The 23648-nt window shown below is 43.3% G+C and overlaps 1 protein-coding gene across 3 annotated transcripts in view; it reads left to right on the forward strand.

Moving 5' to 3' along the window:
- The first annotated feature begins 815 nt into the window (after nt 1-815).
- Nucleotides 816-23648, forward strand: part of LOC140464436 (carbohydrate sulfotransferase 12-like) — a 39669-nt gene continuing 16836 nt past the window's right edge. Inside the window, exons 1-3 of one of the 3 annotated variants that reach the window (XM_072559487.1) lie at nt 816-897; nt 10161-10259; nt 10376-10449. The gene's annotated coding sequence lies outside the window, so the exon portion shown is untranslated. The remainder of the gene's footprint in view (nt 898-10160; nt 10260-10375; nt 10450-23648) is intronic. The other 2 variants (XM_072559485.1, XM_072559488.1) reach the window with 2 other exon arrangements.

A 23648-nucleotide genomic window follows, 5' to 3' on the forward strand; every position in this document is an offset into this window, starting at 1 on the left:
CCAGCAAAACGGTTGAGCAGATGTCATACATGGCTACGAAAGAGTGCAATACTTTATTGAGTGTAATAGAGAGCTATTAAACAAAGAAAAAGGTGCCATTGAGTCGGTGCCAGCCAAAAACAACCACTAACTATTCTAATCCTATTTCCAGCACATGGTCCATAATGATATGAGGACATGGTGGAGAGATAAGGACGGACGTAGCCCTGAGGTGTGGCCCTCCACACAGTCTTTATGGTAATATAGAGCCTATTCTTAAACAGTTGCATTACAGAAATACTTTAAATATGGAAATATTATACAAAGAGAGAACGCCATACGGCCGTTCACTCCTGCTCAACCCAGCATCCCGTTCTCATTTTCTTCCCATTCCCGTTGTTCCTTTTGGCCCTAAACACATGGACATTTCAACAAGTATCTTCTCAAAACTGGTACTCTCGCCGACTAAACTACTTAGATCCCTTAAAGAATCCGCCCATTTAGAAGTTACGAATAGCAACACACATATCATAAATGAAACTCGTCTTGCTTGAAACCGTCCCAGTCAAACACTTCGACGAATGAATGCGATATCACACCCAGTTCCTTCCGCCAGGCACGGAGCCCAATCCTGCCGGCAATGCGCAAGCGCCTAGCTCCGTGGCTGGTCCCTGCCGGCAATTGAGCAGGCGCCTGGCACAGCGCCCGGTCCCTGCCGGCACTGAGCAGGCGCCTGGCACCGTGCCCGGTCCCTGCCGGTTGGAGTGAAACGCGTCGGAGCCGCACGTGACCGCGAGCGCTCCTCTCGTGAGGGGTGGGGCGGGGCGGGGAGCTCGGGCCGCTATGTGGCAGCGTTGCCTGGTAACAGCAGCTCGAGCTGGCGGGCGGCCCCGGGCTATGAGGGAGAGACGGCGGCGGGTGAGTGAGTGAGTGAGTGTGAGAGAGAGAGGGGGAATCCTTTTTTTAATCCGGGGTGAGGGCGGAGGAGAGACAGAGAGAGATCCCCCCGGGGAGGGGGAGAAGAGGGAGACCGAGATCCGGGGGGATGGGGGAAGAGGGGAGAGAGAGAGATCACCGTGGATGGGGGGAATGGGAGTGGGGGGGGGAGTAAACCTGCTGAGTATTTCCAGCCAGCACTTAGTATTTTACTTTAAGGTAGCAGTCGGGCTGGTGAGAGGAGAGCGGCTGAGCCCTCGAAGTGCCGAGGAGGAGGTAGTGCCCGGGGCCGGGGCCGTGTAAGACCGGACCTTGGGAAGTGTCAGGGAGAGAGCGAGGGGCTGATGATGAAGTTAGTGGGTATCCCTGCACTGGGAAAACAGGGAATACGGCAGGTACTCGGCACTGATGCCTATCCACCTCTGTCTCGCTTACTTGCTGATGTTCCGCACCAAAACCCTGCTGCTACCTGAACCTAAAACACTCAGTGCTGGAAATATCCAGCGCGTTTAGTAGCATCTGTAATGTTTCAGATCGAATCTGACTCTTTCGAACTGGTCCTCCACCTGATCTGAAACGCTAACCGTCTGTCTCTCTGTAATGATGCTGCTGAAGCAGCTAAATATTTCAGCACTTTTTGGTTTAGCGCCTGCAATATTTTGGTTTTGTTCTGTTCTCCCCGCCGATCTCGGTCCCTTCACTCCAGTTCCCTCAACTCGACGGTGATCGTGCAGAACGTCACTAAAAATGCTCAGGCGTCCAAAATGTCCCAATTTGACACTGCTGCGTATTACCTAAAAAGGGGTTTTCCAGAAATGCAGGCTGCAGCGAACAGAGGAACTTGGTCTGAATAGAAGTGGGGGAAGAACGTGTTGAGCTGAAAATGTGTTGCTGGAAAAGCGCAGCAGGTCAGGCAGCACCCAAGGAGCAGGAGAATCGACGTTTCGGGCATGAGCCCTTCTTCAGGACTGAGGAAAGTGTGGGGGAGGAGGGATTTTCTCCTGCTCCTTGGATGCTGCCTGACCTGCTGCGCTTTTCCAGCAACACATTTTCAGCTCTGATCTCCAGCATCTGCAGTCCTCACTTTCTCCTCGAAGAACGTGTTGACCCACAATAATCTGACTACTCACCTCACAAGTACCTTTCTTGACTCAAAACTAAGTTAAAAATCACATAACACCAAGTTATAGTCCAACAGGTTTAATTGGAAACACACTAGCTTTCGGAACGACGCTCCTTCATCAGGTGCTTGTGGAGGGCTTGATCATAACAGAATTTATAGCAAAAATTTACAGTGTGATGTAACTGAAATTATACATTGAAAAATTGATTGACTGTTAAGCCTTTCATCTGTTAGAATACAGTGATAGTTTCACTTCTTTCATGTGTAAATCACAAAACCTTTTTTTTAAAAGTTGCATTCTCGGGTTAGCTGTCAACAATGGTGATAGCTAGACAATATGTTGAAGGTGTTGGCCCCCTGTGTTCTCTGGATTAGTGGTGCTGGAAGAGCACAGCAGTTCAGGCAGCATCCAACGAGCAGCAAAATCGACGTTTCGGGCAAAAGCCCTTCATCAGGAATAAAGGCAGTGAGCGTGAAGCATGGAGAGGTAAGCTAGAGGAGGGTGGGGGTGGGGAGAGAGTAGCATAGAGTACAATGGGTGAGTGAGGGAGGAGATGAAGGTGATAGGTCAAGGAGGAGAGGGTGGAGTGGATAGGTGGAAAAGAAGATAGGCAGGTAGGACAAGTCCGGACACGTCAAGGAGACAGTAACTGAGTTGGAAGTTTGAAACTAGGATGAGGTGGGGGAAGGGGAAATGAGGAAGCTGTTGAAGTCCACATTGATGCCCTGGGGTTGAAGTGTTCCGAGGCGGAAGATGAGGCGTTCTTCCTCCAGGCGTCTGGTGGTGAGGGAGCGGCGGTGAAGGAGGCCCAGGACCTCCATGTCCTCGGCAGAGTGGGAGGGGGAGTTGAAATGTTGGGCCACGGAGCAGTTTGGTTGATTGGTGCCGGTGTCTCGGAGATGTTCCCTAAAGCGCTCTCCTAGGAGGCGCCCAGTCTCCCCAATGTAGAGGAGACCACATCGGGAGCAACGGATACAATAAATGATATTGGTGGATGTGCAGGTGAAACTTTGATGGATGTGGAAGGCTCCTTTAGTACCTTGGATAGAGGTGAGGGAGGAGGTGTGGGCACAGGTTTTACAGTTCCTGCGGTGGCAGGGGAAAGTGCCAGAATGGGAGGGTGGGTCGTAGGGGGGTGTGGACCTGACCAGGTACTCATGGAGGGAACGGTCTTTGCGGAAGGCGGAAAGGGGTGGGGAGGGAAATATATCTCTGGTGGTGGGGTCTTTTTGGAGGTGGCGGAAATGTCAGTGGATGATTTGGTTGATGCGAAGGTTTGTAGGGTGGAAGGTGAACACCAGGGGCGTTCTGTCCTTGTTACGGTTGGAGGGGTGGGGTCTGAGGGCGGAGTTGCGGGATGTGGACGAGATGCGTTGGAGGGCATCTTTAACCACGTGGGAAGGGAAATTGCAGTCTCTAAAGAAGGAGGCCATCTGGTGTGTCCTATGGTGGAACTGGTTCTCCTGGGAGCAGATACGGCAGAGGCGGAGAAATTGGGAATATGGGATGGCATTTTTGCAAGAGATAGGGTGGGAAGAGGTGTAATCCAGGTAGCTATGGGAGTCGGTGGGTTTGTAAAAAATGTCAGTGTCAAGTTGGTCGTCACTAATAGAGATGGAGAGGTCCAGGAAGGGGAGCGAGGTGTCAGAGATAGTCCAGGTAAATTTAAGGTCAGGGTGGAATGTGTTGGTGAAGTTGATGAATTGCTCAACCTCCTCGCGGGAGCACGAGGTGGCGCCAATGCAGTCATCAATGTAGCGGAGGAAGAGGTGGGGAGTGGTTCCGGTGTAATTACGGAAGATCAACTGTTCTACATAGCCAACAAAGAGACAGGCATAGCTGGGGCCCATACGTGTGCCCATGGCTACGCCTTTGGTCTGGAGGAAGTGGGAGGATTCAAAGGAGAAATTGTTAAGGGTGAGGATCATTTCGGCCAAATGAATGAGAGTGTCAGTGGATGGGTACTGTTGGGGACGTCTGGAGAGGAAAAAACAGAGGGCTTAGAGGCCCTGGTCATGGCGAATGGAGGTGTAGAGGGATTGGATATCCATGGTGAAGATAAGGCGTTGGGGGCCGGGGAAACGGAAGTCTTGGAGGAGGTGGAGGGCGTGGGTGGTGTCTCGAACGTATGTGGGGAGTTCCTGGACGAGGGGGGGATAGGACAGTGTCAAGATAGGTAGAGATGAGTTCAGTGGGGCAGGATCATGCTGAGACAATGGGTCGGCCAGGGTGGTCCGGCTTGTGGATCTTGGGAAGGAGGTAGAACCGGGCAGTGCGGGGTTCCCGGACTATGAGGTTGGAAGCTGTGGGTGGGAGATCTCCTGAGGTGATGAGGTTCTGTATGGTCTGGGAGAAGATGGTTTAGTGATGGGGGGTGGGGTCATGGTCGAGGGAGCAGTAGGAAGAGGTGTCCTCGAGTTGGTGTTTGGCTTCAGCGGTGTAGAGGTCAGTGCGCCAGACTACCACTGCGCCCCCTTTATCCGCTGGCTTGATGGTGAGGTTGGGATTGGAGCAGAGGGATTGGAGGGCTGCGCGTTGTGAGGGTGAGAGGTTGGAGTGGGGGAGGGGGGACCTTTTACCCCTGTGCTCTCTGTCTATGCCATAATGTTTAGATTGATTCTAATCTAAAAAGTGAGATAACAGAGTTTTACATAAATTCATGCCGTTTTTGAGCTCAGAGTTCTACATGAATGCATGCAGTTTTTGAGCAACGTACAATGTAACTCTGTAAGTACAAATTCACCCCACAAAATATATGTGTGCATGTGGGTCTTTGTCTGTGTGTGTGTGTCTGTCTGGGGTGGGAGTCGTGAGTGTGAGAAATTGTGTGTATGTGTGTAGTGAGTGCAGGGTGTCTTAAGTCTGTGAGGGGGTGCATGTGGGAGTGTGTGTGTCTATAAGGGTGTGTGTGAGTGTCTGTGTGCGTGACTGTGTGTACCTGTGCCCATGTGTGTGTGTGTAGGAATATCTTTGTGTGTGTATTGTGCAATGGTGATCACCTGTAATGTGACATGAACCCAAGGTCCCGGTTGAGGCCTTCCCTATGGGTACCGAACTGAGCTAAGCCTCTGCTCGGCCACTTTCCTCTGCTGCCTGTCCCGAAGTCCACCTTGGAGGATGGTCACCCGAAGGTCTGAGGCTGAATGTCCTGGACCACTGAAGTGTTCCTCAATTGGGAGGGAACCCTCCTGTCTGTTGATTGTTGTGCGGTGCCCATTCATCCGTTGTCGTAGCCTTTGCTCAGTTTCCCCAATGTACCATGTCTCCGGGCATCCTAGCCTGCAACATATAAGGTAGACAACGTTGGCTGAGCCACATGAGTTGAAAATGTGTTGCTGGAAAAGCGCAGCAGGTCAGGCAGCATCCAAGGAACAGGAGAATCGACGTATCGGGCATAAGCCCTTCTTCAGGAATGCCTGAAACGTCGATTCTCCTGTTCCTTGGATGCTGCCTCACCTGCTGCGCTTTTCCAGCAACACATTTTCAGCTCTGATCTCCAGCATCTGCAGTCCTCACTTTCTCCTTGAGTCACATGAGTACCTGCCATGTACAAGGTGGGAGGTGTTCCCACGTGTAATAGTAGTATCTATGTCCACAATCTGACACGTCTTGCAGCGTCCACCGTGACAGGTTTGTATGGAGTTGTCCTGAGAGCCGGGCAGTTTGCTACGAACAATGATCAGTTTGAGGTTTGGCGGTTGTTTAAAGGCAAGTAGTGGAGGTGGGGAAGGTCTTTGTGAAGTGCTCATCCTCATTGATAATGTGTTGCAGGTCACGAAGAACATGGCGTAATTTTTCAGCTCCTGGGAAGTACTGAACAACGAAGGGTACCCTGTCAGTTGCAACCCTTCGTTGTTCAGTACTTCCCAGGAGCCGAAAAATTACGCCATGTTCTTCATGACCTGCAACACATTATCAATGAGGATGAGCACCTCGCCAAGACCTTCCCCACACGTCCACTACTTGCCTTTAAACAACCGCCAAACCTCAAACTGATCATTGTTCGTAGCAAACTGCCCGGCTGTCAGGACAACTCCATACAACCCTGTCACGGTGGACGCTGCATGACGTGTCAGATTGTGGACATAGATACCACTATTACGTGTGGGAACACCTCCCACCTTGAACATGGCAGGTACTCATGTGACTCAGCCAACGTTGTTTATCTTATACGTTGCAGGTAAGAATGCCCGGAGGCATGGTACATTGGGGAAACCGAGCAAAGGCTATGACAACGGATGAATGGGCACTGCACAACAATCAACAGACAGGAGGGTTCCCTCCCAGTTGGGGAACACTTCAGTGGTGCAGGACATTCAGCCTCGGACCTTCAGGTGACCATCCTCCAAGGTGGACTTTGGGACAGGCAGCAGAGGAAAGTGGCCAAGCAGAGGCTGATAGCTAAGTTCGGTACCCATAGGGAAGGCCTCAACCGGGACCTTGGGTTCATGTCACATTACAGGTGATCACCATTGCACTACACACACACACACAGATATTCCTACACACACACACTCTCACATACACAGGTACATACAGACACCCACACGCACTCCCACACTCTCACACATGCGCCCCCTCACAGACTTAAGACACTCTGCACTTACTACACACACACACACACTTTCTGACACTCACAACCCTCACCCCAGACAGACGCACACACACAGACAGACAAAGACCCACATGCACATATATATTTTGTGGGGTGAATTTGTACTTGCAGAGTTACATTGTACTTTGCTCATAAACTGCAAGAATTTACGTAGAACTCCGTTATCTCACTTTTTAGATTAGAATCAATCTAAACATCATGACATAGACAGAGAACACAGGGGGCTAACACCTTCAACATATTGTCTAGCTATCGCCATTGTTAACAGCTAACCCAAGAATGCAACTTTTAAAAAAAAGGTTTTGTGAGTTACACATGAAAGAAGTGAAACTATCACTGTATTCTAACAGCTGAAAGGCTTAACAGACAATCAATTTTTCAATGTATAAATAATTTCAGTTACATCACACTGTAAATTTTTGCTATAAATTCTGCGTTACGATCGAGCCCTCCACTAACAGCTGATGAAGGAGCGTCGCTCTGAAAGCTAGTGTGCTTCCAATTAAACCTGTTGGACTATAACCTGGTGTTGTGTGATTTTTAACTTTGTACACCCCAGTCCAACACCGGCATCTCCAAATCATGACTCAAAACAGATTACCTCAGCTGGGATGCCCCAAACCCCATAAGTTCAGCTACAGCTCAGATCTGAGCACTTCCCTCCTCCCCTTACTGCTGACCCAACTATTTGTGCGTGCAATTGCATCTGCCTCACCACTTCTACCAGCAAACACTCCCCACTACCTCCACCTAATCGCTTCTCTCCTGATCTTCATTCACTTGTGGGATGTTGGTGACACATGCTGTTCTTTCAGTGTCACTGAGTCAAAATCCTGGAACTCCGTTCCTAATGGTTTTGTGAGTCTGTGTATGGCGCATGGATTGCTGTGGTTTAAGTGCTTCTCAAGGGCAACTAGTCACGGGCAATAAATGCTGGCCAGTCAGCGACACCCGTGTCCCATGAGAGAATAAACAAAAGACCAGGATCTAAGTGGTGGGTGGGTGAAGGGGCAAGATGTGGTGTTTGGTGGTGAAAGTGGTCAAATGGAGGGAGATGGAAACAGTTCATTTGGAAACAAGTTGTCACTCCGACTGCTTTCAACACTGGCCCTACAGTTCCCGTCCAAACCAACTGCTTCTCCCTTGCCCTGACCTGCCTGCTCTTCCCAATCAAACCAGCCCGTTATCCCAACCCGAACCTGACCTTACTCTTCATTCACCTATCCACCATACTCTCACACTTCAACTAACTACCCACTTCCCTACATAGGGTAGATTAAGACAAAGGCGTAGAGGTAAGGCCATTTGGTCTATCAAATCCACTCCGCCATTCAATCATGACTGATGGGCATTTCAATGCCACTTACCCGCACTATGCCTGTATCCCATAATTCCTTGCGAGGTTAAGCATTTCTCTGTCTTGAAGATATTTAAGCCTCCACTGCGCTTCATGGCAATAAATTCCACAGGTCCACTACTCTCTGGCTGAAGAAATGTCTCCTCATTTCCGTTCTAAATTCTAAATCCCTCTAATTCTAAGGCTAGTATCCTTGCCTGACTGAAACAAATTCTCAGTGTCCACCTTTTCTAAGCCATGCATTATCTTGTAAGTTTCTATTAGATCTCTCTTCAACCTTCTAAACTCTAATGAATACAATCCCAGGATTCTCAGCTGCTCATCATATGTTAGGCCTACCATTCCAGGGATCATTCGTGTGAATCTCCGCTGGACACACTCCAGTGCCAGTATGTTCTTCCTGAGGTTTGGGCCCAAAATTAGACACAGTATTCTAAATGGGGCCTAACCAGAGCTTTATAAAGTCTCAGTAGCACATCGCTGCTTTCACATTCCAACCCTCTTGAGACAAATGACAACATTACATTTGTTTTCTTAACCACGGACTCAACCTGCAAGTCAACCTTTAGAGAATTCTGGACTAGCACTCCCAGATCCCTTTGAACTTTGGCTTTATGAATTTTCTCACAGTTTAGAAAATAGTCCATGCCTGTATTAAAGATCCCAGTGTTTGATTGGATGTGTGACTCAGGTGAATGAGTGGATAGAGAGGTGGGTCGGAGTCAACCAATGAAACCCCTGAGTCTGCTCCACCTTTCAGCGAGATAATGGCAAACTGATTGTGGTCTCAACTCCTTTCCTGCCTGTTCCCCTTCACACCCTCTCTGTTCCTAACTTGAATATATTCAAGACCTAGCCTCCACTGCTTTCCAGGGTAAAGAATGCCAAACACTCATGATCCTCAAAGAGAAGTTGTCCTGATCTCAATCCCCAATGAGATACCTTTTGTTTTTAAACTTTGCCCCTGAGTTCTAGATTCCCCATGAAGAGAAATATCTTCTCCACATTACTCTTGTCAAGCCCGCTCGGAATCTTTGGAGTTTGAAAGAATGAGAGGTGATCTTATTGAAACATTAAAAATTCTGTCTGCTCATACTTTCCTCATAAGACAACCCTTTCATTTCCAGGAATTAGCCTAATGAACTTTCTCTGAACCGCCTGCATTTCAAGCATATTCCTCAAGGCAATAAAACCATGTGCGACACTTTGTGTGGGCTTACTAATGTCCTTACAATTGTAACATCTCGCTGTTTTATACTCAATACCTCTTACTATAAAGGCCAATATTCCAATTGCTTTCCTAATTACCTGCTGTGCCCGTAAGCTAGCACTTCATAGAATAGAATCCCTACAGGGTGGAAATAGGCCCTTTGGCCCAGCAAGTCCACACTGACCCTCTGAAGAGTAACCCACCCAAACCCATTCCCCTACCCTAACTACCCCTGACGAATGCACCTAACTTACATATCCCTGAACACAATGGGCAATTCAGCATGGCCGATTCACCTCAGCTGCCCATCTTTTGGATTGTGGGAGGAAACCGGAGCACCTGGAGAAAACTCACGCAGACAGGGGGAGAATGCGCAAACTCCACATCGTCAGTTGCCTGAGGCTGGAATCGAACCCGGGTCCATGGCACTGTGAGGCAGCAGTGCTAATTACTGAACCATCGTGCTGCCCCCATGGTTCCTGTACTAGAGCAGGCAGACTTCTCTGCAGTCTTTCTTCATGTAAATATATTCTGGTTTACTGTTCTTTCAGGTAGAATAAAGTGAGGACTGCTGACATTGAAAATCAGAGTTGACAGTGTTGAGCTGGAAAAGCACAACAGGTCAGGCAGTATTCGAGGAACTGGACAATCGACATTTTTGGCATAAACCCTTCATCAGGAATGGCTGACTTATGCCTGAAACGTCGATTCTCCTGCTCCTCGGGTGCTGCCTGACCTGTTGTGCTTTTCCAGTACCACACTCTTGACTCTGTTCTTCCTGTCAAAGTGGAAAATTGTTTAATTTCGCACATTATATGCCATCTGCTAAATGTTTGCACTCATTTGTCTTATCTTTCTGTCAAGTGTGTATGCTGGGAGTAATTTTTGCCAATCTCTTTCCTCTTCCTTTGACTTGTCACACATTTGGCCTTCTACCAGGTGATCATCTGTCCCTGCACTTCTCAGCAGCAGCCTACAGAAAGCTTGTGTGAACAAGAATCATTAACAATGTGCAAAATTCTTACTGGACTTGACAAGGTAGGTAGAAACTTTAAATAAAAAACTGAACGGTAGAAAATTGTTTCCCTATGTGGGAAAGTCTAGGAGCAGAGGGCATAGCCTTGGAATAAGGAAGTTGCACGTTTAATACACAGATGAAGACGAACTGCTTCTCTGAGGGTAGTGAACTGTGGAATCCTTTACTGCAGAGGGCTGTAAGGCTGAGTTGGTAAGTTTTATTTTGTTTTCGAGGAGTTGGTAAATATATTCAAGGCTATGACAGGCATTTCCTTAATCAGTGGGCGAATCAAGAAATAATGGAGAAAAAGCAAGAAAGTGGAGTTGAGGATTATCAGATCAGTCATGATCTCACTGGTGGAGCAGACTCGGTAAGCAGAGTGACTTAGAACTCCTACACCTTATAATCTCTATTTAGACTTCTTCCTGGCACTGAGTGGAAATGGCCTTTATCAAAATCTTTCCTGTCCTATCTGCAACATTCTTTCTTTAACACCTCTTTTCTGCTGTCCAACTGAGTGAGCATACACTATTTAGAGTTCCATTTTTAACTATCCAATTATAGCCAGAGAATCTCTTTCCTCTTTTGCACAGTTACCCCTCTATTCCTTTGAGGATCTACCCTTGACCCCCTTCAATTTCTAATCTGCATGCTATCCTTAAGCAATATCAACTGAAAACAGTACCAGATTCTACATGTATGTTGATGACATGTAGTTCCACATCACCACCACTCTGCTAACCTTTCCTGTGCCTGTGATTTATCATACTGATTGTCTAACTATTGGAGTGGCAGAAATTTATCTCAGTTAATTACTGTGAAAACTGAAGCCATTGCTTTTAGCCATAAATTTTGTTGCCTAATAACCAATTCTGTTTCCTCGACAATTTTATGAGGTTGAATTAGCTATTTGCAACATCTGTGATCAGTTTAACCTTGAGGTGAATATTTGACACCCATATGCTCTTCACCGCTAAGACTGCTGACTTTCGACTTTGTAATAAAGTCCATATTGGAGACAATTCGTTGCTTGACAGAACCCTCATCCATCCATATACTTTATATTCAACTGTTCCAATGTTTTCCTAGTTGGCCTCCCTTCATGTATAAGCTCAAATTTATTCAAAATGTTGCTGTCTAAGTTCTAATTCACACCAAGTCCTGTACTTATATTTCAGATCTGCTCATTGATTTGTAACTTGCTCTGTAAACTCCTTTGTATCCTTCTCCACCTTTTAAAATTCCTCTGAAAGCGTACATCTTTGACCAAGTTCTTGGTTACTTGTGCTGGTATCTCCTAAACTGGCTCAAGGCCAGATTATGTTTGCTGCTTTTTGAAGAATCTTTGGACATTTTATTGCATTGAATTCAAAAATATTTGTATCATATAGAGAAGAGACGATAGAAGATGGATAAGAATAAAAGATCAAAAATCAAGACACCATTCTTTGGATGGACAATGATTGTTGTCAGCATGAATCAACCAAGTGAGATTAGGATAGCTGAATTAGGTGGCACGGTGGCTCAGTGGTTAGCACTGCTGCCTCACAGCACCAGGGTCCCAGGTTCGATTCCAGCCTCGGGTGACTGTTGTGTGGAGTTTGCACATTCTCCCTGTGTCTGTGTGGTTTTCCTCCAGTTTCCTCCCAAAGACCTGCAGGTCAGGTGAATTGGCCATGTTAAATTAGCCAGAGGGAAATGGGTTTGTTTAGGTTACTCTTCGGTAGGTCAGTGGGGACTGGTTGGGCCGAAGGGCCAGTTTCCACATTGCAGGGAATCTAATCTAAAAAAGGAAGAATCTAATCATGAATTCCCTGTTCACTTTTATTTCCAGAAGTTAAATTTCTGGGAGTAAATGGATCGAGTTGAGCGGGAACAATTTAAAAATAATTGCAAACAAAAACAATGCAGTGTGAGAGAAAGCATTTTCTTGCAGAGAGTAGTTGGGGTCTCTAATGTACAGCCTAGAAGTGTGGTGGAGGCAGGTTCAATCAAAGCATTCAAGAGGGAATCAAATGATCATTTGAATAGAAAAGATTGGCAGGGTAACATGGAGAAAAGGTAAAAGAATGGCACTCAGGCATGAAGCTTGTTCAGGAAGTTAGCCCAGAAACAATGGACTAAATAGCTTCCTTCTGGTTATAACAATTTTGCAATACTGAGTGTAAAATTGGAGTAAAGTGGTGTTAAGCTAATATAGGCCCTGACAAAGCTACATTCAGCACTGTCCATAGCTCTTGTCTACTGGAGAGGATGAAAAGAAAATGAGTGCAGTACCAGGTCAGTGGGACTACAGCTATTAGGAAAGACTGAAGTGTTTGGGACTTCTTTCTTCAGAAATGCAAAAATTTAGACGAGACTTCATTGAGGTCTCTAAAGTTCCAATTGAAAGAATTTAAAACTACAGACAATAAGTACAAAGCAGTTACTGTATTATATATCCTAAAGTGTGAATGTTTTTGCTCAGCTTCGTTAAAATGCAGATGTCACCGCCACAGGAAGTGGTTGCAGCAAATAGTTAAGATGCTTTTGAAAGGAAATGAGCAAAGTCTATAAAAAAAAGGAAACAAAAATATAAAACAAGAAGATTTAGTGGAGATTGTAGCTTTGTGATTCAGGACTCCCAGGCTAATGTTCTGTTTGGTTTGAATCCTTCCAAGGAAGATGGTGAAATTTGAATCCAGTAAAAATTTGGGATATTCTGTTTGTCTTATGACCACAAGATATAGGAGAAATAGGCCATTTAGCCATCAAGTTAGCTCCAATACAGCAATGCAGCCGTTCATTGAGATTGTGGCTGATTTGATTATTCTCAATTATACTTTTCCTGCCTTTTTCCTATTAGCCTTGATTCCCTTCCTGGTTAAAAATCTGACTATCTCAGCCTTGAATATGCGTAGTGACCCATCCTTGACAGCCTTTCCCTGTAAAAAGTTTCGTGGATTTACCCTTTGAAAGAAGAAACTCCTCCTCTTCATCTCTGTTTTAAATGTGCAATCCCTTATTCAGAGATTATGCCCTCTGGTCTCCCTCAAGGAAAAACAACATTTCTGCATCTATCCTGTTAAGTCCCCTAATAGTCTATTATATTTCAATAAGGTTGACCATCATTCTTTTAAACTCCAGTGAATACAGGTGTAAAAATCCATCTGGTTCACTGGTATCTTTTAGGTCTGACTTACAATAGACTCCAGACGTACAGCAAATGGTTTGAGCAATTAGGGATGACCAGTCTTGCTGGTCATGAGCAAATAATAAAAAAAAATGAAACAAGCTTCTGAAAAACTAGATTGAACAGGAGGAGACTTGAAGGGTGTATAAATACCAGCACAAGCTACTGCGCTGAATGGCCTGTTCTGCCTTTCTGTTCAATAGCTAGATTTTGGTTAGTTAATAATTGTGAAGCTAACAGCATTTACCATTATAACACAATGATGAATCAGCACATTCTGCTGCCCACTTATGTCCATTTAAGTGCAGAAATCTGTAAGTTGCTGTTAAAACTAGCCTGATCCTCCACAGAGTGCATGATAACGGTCTTGTTAATGGTTATGGCACTAAAATCACACACTAAAATTGGACTGGGGTGTACGAAGTTAAAAATCACACAACACCAGATTATAGTCCAGCAGGTTTAATTGGAAGCACACTAGTTTTCGGAGTGACGCTCCTTCATCAGGTAATAATGGAGGGCTCAATCCTAACACAGAATTTATAGCAAAAATTTACAGTGTGATGTAACTCTACTTATACTTTGAAAAATTGATTGTCTGTTAAGCCTTTCATCTGTTAGAATACAGTGATAGTTTCACTTCTTTCATGTGTAAATCACAAAACTTTTTTTTTTAAAAATTGCATCTCAGGTTAGCTGTTAACAAAGGTGATAGCTAGACAAAGGCTTAACAGACAATCAATTTTTCAATGTATAATTACTGTTACATCACACTGTAAATTTTTGCTATAAATTCTGTGTTAGGATTGAGCCCCCCACTATCACCTGATGAAGGAGCATCGCTCCGAAAGCTAGTGTGCTTCCAATTAAACCTGTTGGGCTATAACCTGGTGTTGTGTGATTTTTAACTTTCCACTTGATATTCACTTAAAAGACTAACTAAATTTCAGGTAAATGCGTTCATGGGTACATTTGTGATATGCTTAGTTCCAACAAATGTCTTGGCTCTGAAAGTGTACTTTCATAAAAGAAGAGTCTTGTTTCTTAGGAAATTAGTTCATGTGGAGATTTAATGAAAGCAAAATTTGTTTTTCTACACGTTGTTTTATCTCTCTTCCAAAGTTTTTACCAGTTTTTGTTTTCTGTGCATGATTTAAATATAATTTATACAGTCTGTTTTAGAGATGGTTAGTTTTATTCTGTGGGTAGTTGAGTGTGGCTTGGAGAAGATCCTATTGAAGTGTAACATAACTTCACGAGAATTAAATATTGTACTCCTCAAAATAAAGAATAATTGGGAGTAGATCTACTATGAAACCAATTTCTTTATAAATCCTGATTTAGACTCTTGTCCATCTGTTTAGATTTTTCAGTCATTAGTTTCAGGTCCTTGCTGTTTCTACTCCCATGCAAAAACTTCATAGATCTCTGTAGACATTGTCTTATTGTATCTGATGCCAGATTGAAGAATGTCTCCACTCAATAACACATGGAAGCTTTATGAACAACACTGTTTTTTGCTGTTGACCTTAAGGTCTACACCTATGTAATTCTTGATAAGAAAAGTGATGATTTATCAAGGAAAAGCAATACAGATATCCAAGACGGTCTTGCTTTTTTTTTAAAGAGATGTCAATCACTTTTCATTTAGAAGTTGTCTGTTAATGATGATCCAGCAATTTTCTATTTATGCACACATTTTAAGAACACATTCTTTTCAAAAGAACAAAATATTTCTGTGGTGGAAGTGCTTTTGATGTAAAGTATTTCCCCACCATCTTAACACTAGGTATATTCAGAATTTAAATTTAGAAGATGTGTAGTGGCTAGAATTATTAATATTTGTAAGGCTGTCTCCATGCAGTTTAACATAGCTCTGTTACAGAGTCTATTGGAAATGGTCCCATGGAAAAAGAATGTATACAGTGGTTTTATCCAGAAATTCCAACAATAAAGTCATGGTGCTATTCACATTACTTTTCGTGTGATATTACAGTTTTATGATAGAATCATTTTGTAATGGTTTCACAATGTACATCTAATTTTATTAATGGGCATTTGTTAAGAAACAAACTTTTAGGTATTTGAAGGATGTATTTAAATAAAACAAAAACAAAATACTGCAGATGCAGCTTTTCCTGTCTTCCCCTTTCAGCATTCTGAAGGGAATGTTCCCTCTGCCACACTGATGTCCACTCCTCAGTCCCCCTCAATGTCCCCTCCCTTCCCAACAGACCTTCCCATGTAAGCACAATATGCAACATCTTTCTTTTCACCTCTTCTCATCATGCAATATTACCAATACTCCTTCCAAGTGAAACTGTGATTTACATGTGCATCTTTAAAATCTATGTACAATTTTCACTGATCATCATAAGGTCTCCTCTGCATTGAGGTAACCAAGCTCATACTGGATGAACATGTTGCAGAATACCCCTGCTCAACCTGCAGACATGCGTGTATGGAATGATCTGCCAGAGGAAGTGGTGGAGGCTAGTGCAACTGCAGCACTTAAAAGGCATTTGGCTGGGTAAATGACTAGGGAGGGTTTGGAGGGATATGGTACTGGCAGGTGGGTCTAGATTGGGTTGGGATATCTGGTCGGCATGGACGGGTGGGACCGAAGGGTTTGTTTCCATGCAGTACATCTTTATTACTATGACTCCAAGCTTCTGCTTACCTATCACTTGAATTCTCCACCTTGCACCCATGCTGGTCTTTGCGACTGATCTGTAAAAATGTTGCAGTGAAACACCAGGCAGGCTGGAGTCTTTGGACTCGAGACCAATCTGCTAGATTCAACGCTAAATGTAACAATTTTAGATCATATTTTCCTACACGTTTCTGTTTTGCTGGGTTGGCCTTGTTTCTTTATCCCTTCATGTTGCATTGAGATGATTTTTATATTCCCATTCTAATTTGGACACAATGTCTATTTCTTTATAATGTTCATTACCATCCTGTTTGGTTGTTGCTTCATGAATCCTTTTGTAATTTAACCTCTTCTGGCCTTCAATCTAACATAGAGACCTAGAGATGACCTAAATTAATTTAGTTCTATTTACCAGCATTTGGCCCATACCCCTCTAAACCCTTCCTATTCATATGCCCACCTATACGCCTTTTAAATGGAATTGTTCCAGGTTCCACCACCACCTCCCACAGCTCATATACTCACCACCCTCTGTGTAGAAACATTGACCCTTAGGTTCTTTTTCAAATCTTTCCCCTCTCACCTTAAACCTATGACCCCTAGGTTTGAACTCCCCTACCCATGGGAAAAGGCTTTGGCTATTCACCCTATCCATGCCTCAACCTTCGTTGCCCCAGCCTGTGCAGCTTGTCCCTTTAGCACAAACCCTCCACCCCTGGCAATATCCTTGTAAATCTTTTCTGAACTCTTTCAAATGTCACAACTTCCCTCCTAATGCAAGGAGAGCAAAATTGAATGCAGTATTCCAAAAATGGCCTAGCCATTGTTCTGTACAGCAACATAACCTCCCAACACCTATACTCAATGCACTGACTAATCAACGCAAGCGTACAGAATGCCTTCTTCACCACCCTGTCTACCTGCAACTCCATTTTCAAGGAACTATGAACCTACATCCCTAAATCTGTTTGTTCGGCAACACTCCCCAGGACCTTACCATTAACTGTATAGATCCTGCCCAGTCAAAATGCAACACCTCACATTTATCTAAATTAAACTTCATCTGCCACTTCTCGGTCTCCCTTATTGAGGACCTAAAACTAGAGGCACTGTTTCAAAATAATGAGTTCCCCAGTTAAGATGAAGATATGAGGAATTTCTAATCTGAGATTATTGGTCTTTGGAGTTAGCTTTCCCTGAGAGTAAGAGAAGTTGGGTAATTGACTATACCAAGGCTGTGTTGGACAGGTTTTTGATCAGCAAGGCAGTCATAGATCACGGGGAGCAGGTAGTTCCAATGAAGTTAAGGTCACAATTAGATCAGCTACAATCTTATTAAATTGTACAGCAGGCTCAAAAGATTGTCCATTTACTGCTTTCATTTCTTATGATGTGAATGCGTTGCCAGACTAAGGTGATCAGGGATGAAGAACATAAAATACCTGAGATCAGTTTATATGTTTGCCCTTTTGTACTTTCCACCAAGTTGACCATGGAACATTTTATCACTGGCAAGGTACCTTAGTAGATTAAGCATTACTTCAGTACTTCTTAGTTATAAATAAAAACTTCAAAGTGCCCATATGTGTATTATGTCCTGTACTTACATTGAGCTAAAGTTTAAAATGATCTGTTGCCACTTGGACTTACTCTATAGCCACTGCTAATTCATGGGGTCTGGCATGTATTATGTTCATTTTTTGCAGTTTAATTGTTCAGTGAATTAAGAGTTGTATGAACTACCAACACCCCCTCTCTCTCACTCTCACACTCATTCACACTCACACTTTCTCTCTCTCTCTCTCTGAAACACACACACACACCTTGTACCATATGCTGGGATATGAAATGAGACCAATTTAAAAATGCTTGTCTATGCCACATCATTATAGTATTCCAACACCTAATTGTTTCTCTCGATCAACATTTTCCGAACTGTTTCCATTATCCAATTGAGAATTGTTCTGTCCTGTTAGTAAGAATTTTGGGGGGAGGGGTGTAGATGCTGAGAACAAGGGTCCATTAAAATGGCAGTACTGCAGTTAAAATGTATCAGAGATCAACAATAGGCATAGCCATCCCAGAATTCTTGTCTCCAAAATTTAAGTTGTAACTTGGGGCCTGATCCGCACTTCGAAGCCCTTTCCTGTATATCACGGTTTTTGTTTTAAACGTATTTCGAAGGCAGCTGGAATAAGATGAACCTCTTGCCAATGGACAGCAAATGTTTATGTTTAAGAAATGGGTTTCTTTCTCATGAATGATGGCTATTATTCATTTCTCTCTCCAGTTGGACCCTGTATTTATGCTGTCAGAATCCTAGAATGCCACATGTGGCTGCCAACTAGTCAATGACTTGGATGCATTTATTTTTACTTTCGTCAAAAGTTAATGCAACGTAAAACTTATAATCCCAATGATTTACTGTGTGTGTGAAAATACACTATAATTTTTCTCAAGAAAAGACAAAACAATAGAGGTTATTTCAAGTTGAATTTTCGAACAAAGATTAGAATTTTTTTTAAAGTTCCAGGTTTTGCGATTTAAACAAAATCTTGACAGCTAATGGAATAAACTCTAATTATCTGTGGATATCTTTTATCCTTAACACATACATCCAGCCACATTAGTTTACAGCTTGGAATGGCATTTGGTCAGTTTTGTGCATGCTGTTATATTTTGTTAGAGCAATCAAAGTGAGTCCCATGGTCTTGCTGTTTCCTCCCAGCTCTTCCATTGTTTTACCCATTCTTCCCAGACTATGATGCCTGTCTCAAATGCACAAGACCCTGCTCAATGTCTGGTTCTGTACATGTAGATATGACTTTGCAGTTTTAACATGAACAGAAGTAGAAATTGCTGGAAAATTTCAATGGGTGTGGCAATATCTGTTGGGGGGGAAATCAGAGTCTGTTCTGAGTCTGTTTTGAGTCTGTTCTGAAGAAGTATCACTGGCTCTGAAATGTTAACTCTGATTTCTCTCCACAGATCTGTTGAGTGTTTCCAGCAATTTCTGTTTTTGTCTTTGATTTCCAGCATCCGCAGTTGTTTTAGTTTCCAGTTAACCATGATATTTAGTTTCTGTGAGATTAAAAAGTAGCTCAGCATTCTGAAAACACTGAAGTAGGTATTTTGAAAATTATTTTAGAGCAACAGTTTGCAGTGTGATGTAATGTCCAAAGGTATATTTTTATTTTGGTTTGGACAAATATTCAGATTGTGACTAAGTTGAAGGAATATAGTTTGGTGCATTTGGCCCACTGATGTGACACATCTGTTGTGAACAAAACACTCCTGAATTTGGCAACTGAATGCATCCATACTTATTGAAAACAGTCTGCCATTATTCAGGTGGAATCCAGTGTGAGAATGTTTATTTAGGATATTTTGTACTTTTCTTGTGAGTTCATGTTAAAAACTAATTCCTTAATTAATTTCTGTATAAATTACAGTAGTTGTTCCAGCCATGAGAGTTAATTTTACATGGCCATTACATAGAACGTTGAATGATGCAGTACAGGAATAAGCCCTTTGGCCGACCACATCAGTGCCAACCATGATGTCATTCTTAACTAATCCCATCTGCCTGCACATGGTCTGTATCCCTATGTTCCGTCACTATTCATTTGCCTGTCTAAGTGCCTCTTAAACATTGCTATCTTCTCTACTTCTACCACTTCCCTGACAATGATTTTCAGGTACCTGAAACCTTGTGTTTAACATTCCTACCCTGGGAAAACATTTTGATTATTCATGCCTCTCATTTTATATACTTCTACCAAGTCACCATTCAGATTTTGACATCCTTGGAAAAACAATCCAAGTCTGTCCAACCACTCCTTGCACCTAATATACTCCAATCTGAGCAAAATCTTGGTAAACCTCTTTTACACCTTCTTCAAAGCCTCTACATCCTTCCTATAGTGTGGTGACTAGAAATGCACACAGTCCTCCAAATGTGGCAAAAGATTTATGCAGTTGCAACATGACTTGCTAAATTTTACATTTAGTGCCTGACAGATGAGGGCAAGCATGCATTATGCCTCTTTACTACCTTATCCAATTGAGTTGCCAATTGCCTTGAGATATGGATTTAGACCTCAAGATGCTCCCAAGGGCCCTGCAATTTACTGTCTACTTTCCCCTTGCATTTGATCTCTCAAAATGCACCATACCACACTTGTCTGGATTAAACTCCATTCAGCCACTTTTCCACCCAACTTTCTAACTGCTTGATATCCTTTTACACCCTTCCTCACTATCCACAACTTATCAACATTTGTGTTGTTATGGGGAAAGTCACCAGCCTCTGAGTCAGAGTCGGGGTTTAACGACAGAGTTTATTGTCCAAGGAAATATCGGAGCTCTGGGGAGAGAAAGACACCAACAGCACAGTGGTCTTCTCTCAAGCTGGAGCACATGTCAAGATATTTTTATACATTTTGTAATAATAGGTCAGTGATGAGGTTATTGTCTTTGTAACATGGTTTGTTTATGATAAACATTGTAGAATTGTTAATAGTTTCGGTGCAGTCATTGTCAGTTCCAGCGCAGCCTTTGTTAATTTCAGCGCGACCGTTGTCAGTTTCAGCACAGACATTGTCATTTTCAATGTCTGCACAGAAGTGCATTGCTGTAGTAATGGGTTCTAATCGCTCTTCCTGAGAAGGGTGATTACTGCAGTCCTGCCTATTATCACTCTGTATTGAGTCCATATCAAGCTGTTAGCATTTCTATCAAAGGTGTTCTAGCATTCTGGTGGCCTCAGGCAGTATCTGTGTTTACTGTGCTGTCTCTCTATCCATATTGTGGTCTGGTGGCTACCTTGTGTGTCAAGTGGCCAACTTATGGTTCAGTGGCCATCTTGTGCATCTGTGTGCCTAGTGTCACCCTGCCCCGTGCCATCTCCCACTTCAATGTCATCTGCAAATGGCCACCTACATCCAAATAATTTTATATATATTATACAAACAAGAGAGGTGCAGCACTGATCCTGGCAGAACACCACTGGTCACAGACCTCGAGTTAGAAAAGCACCCCTTCACAACTACCTTTTTGCTTTCTATGACTAAGCCAATTTTGTATCCGATTTGCCAACTCACCATGGATGTCTGTGTGGAGTTTGCACATTCTCCCCGTTCTGCGTGGGTTCCCTCCGGGTGCTCCAGTTTCCCTCCCACAGTCCAAAGATGTGCAGGTTAGGTAAACTAGCCATGCTAAATTGCCCATCGTGTTAGGTGCATTAATCAGGGTCCGGGTGGGTTGCTCTTCGGAGGGTTGGTGTGGACTTGTTGGGCCGCAAGGTCTGTTTCCACAGTGTAGGTAGTCTAATCATCAACCTTATATGCTTCTATCAGATCCTCAATCAACCTTCTGTGCTCCAAAGGTAGCAACTTGAGTTTATCCAGCCCTCCTTAGTAGCTGAAATGCTCCATCTCAGGCAACATCTTGGTGAATCTCCTTTGCGCTTCCTCTTGTCCATTCACATCCTGCTTGTAATACTGTGACTAGAACTGCGTATAGTACTCTAGCTGTAACCTAACTACAGTTCTGTACAGCTCCAACATGACCTCCCTGCTCTTATAATCTATACAACAATTGATAAAAGCAGGTATTCCATCTGTCTTCACAACTGCCCTATTAATCTATCCAGCCACCTTCAGGGAACTGTGGACAAGCACCCAAAGATCCTATGTTTCTCTGAACCCTCTAGTGTTCTGCCATTCATTGAGTGCTCCTTTTTCCAAAGTATATCACCTTACCTTTACAAGGTTTTAATTCCACATGCCACTAATCAGCTCATCTGACCAATTTGTTTTTATCCACCTTTAACCTAACATCTTCCTTGACACTGTCAACCACCTGGACATTAATCTACAAACTTCTTACACCCCCACCAATTCTTATCTACATCATTCCTGAATATCATAAAGCAAGTTTTGAGAAGATTTTTAGCTCAGGTTGAGGTTCTGGATGAAGGTTTCCTCGCCGAGCTGCAAGGTTCATTTCCAGATGTTTCATCACCATACTAAGTAACCTCTTCAGTGGGCATCCAGGTGAAACACTGTTTTCTACTTATATGTTTGGGTTTCTTACAAAATACCATGCAAAAACTATAACAAACACAACATTGGACAAACAGGCAGAAAACTAGCCACAAGGATACATAAACATCAACTAGCCACAAAATGACATGACCCTCTCTCACTAGTATAATTACATACAGATAAGGACGGACACCACTTGGACTGGGACAACGCATCCGTCCGAGAACAAGCCAACCAGAGACATGCACGAGAATTCCGAGAAGCATGGCATTCCAACTGGAACTCTATCAACAAACACATCGAGTATCAGCAGTGCTTCACTCGGAGGCCCACTGAAGATGTTACCTAGTATGGTGACGAAACGTCTGGAAATGAACCTTCCAGCTCAGTGAACACACCTACATCCAGAATATCATAAACAATAAGTGACCCAGCACTGATCCCTGTGGTACACTATTGCACACTGAAAACAGTGTTCCAAAAATGTATTAACTACCTTTGAAGATGGAAAAAGTAGGATGGATAAAGGAGAACCAGCTGATACAGTACAATGCTAAAAGACATAAAAGGCTACAGCACAAGAGCTATTAGTAACAAGGATGATTATATTATCAATGAAAGAGATTAGCAAACTAACCAGTTGAGTATCATAGGAATCATGGATGGGGTGTCAACTCATTGGAATCTTTATTAATGACCTGGGTGAATGAACCAAATGTATTTGTCCAAATTTACTGATATTACTACAATGTGTAGGAATGCAAGTTGTGAGGAAAATGCAGTGTGTGTACAATATAATTTAGATAAATGAAGTGGGTTGTGTGAAAGTTTGAAACAAAAATGGAGTGGTGGAAAACATGGTAGGCCTGGAAAAATCAACTGAGAGAAGAGCTGCATTAATGTTTAAAGTCCAGTGATATTTTGTCAGATTGAGTATTATCGGGAAAACGTGTGGTTATTAGGAAGTATTAGGCGTGGTAGGGGGAATGAAAATCAGAATGTTACTTAGATTTAAAAAAAGTAAGTCTTGCATTTATGTATGCTATATATGACCACCAGATACCTCCGTGCTTTGCAGCTCACACAAACATGGTGAGATAATAGCTGGGTAATCTTTTTTTTTGAAGGATAAATATTGGCTGGGACACCATAGACAATTCCCCACACTTATTTGCAATAGCACACTCGTTAAGTCTCATCTGAAAGACGAAGTCATATATAACCAAGCTGCTTAAAAAGGAATTTGCCTTCATTGCCTTTGAGTTGGGCAGTCATGTTGAGGTTGTGCGTGATATTGGTGAGGCCATTTCTGGAATACTGTGTCCAGTTCTGGTTGCCAGTTATGGAAAGTATATTATTAAGCTGGAGAAGGTTCAGAAGACATGTTTTTGGGTATGGAAGATTTGAGTTATAAAGAAAGGCTGGATGAACTGGGACATGTTTCACTAGAGACTAGGAAGTTATAGAAGTTTATAAAATAACAAGGGGTATGGATAGGATTAATAAGGGCACTGCTACCTCACAACATTGGGGACCC

The sequence above is a fragment of the Chiloscyllium punctatum genome, chromosome 40, assembly GCF_047496795.1.
Source record: "Chiloscyllium punctatum isolate Juve2018m chromosome 40, sChiPun1.3, whole genome shotgun sequence".
NCBI classification, from domain to species: Eukaryota; Metazoa; Chordata; class Chondrichthyes; order Orectolobiformes; family Hemiscylliidae; genus Chiloscyllium; species Chiloscyllium punctatum.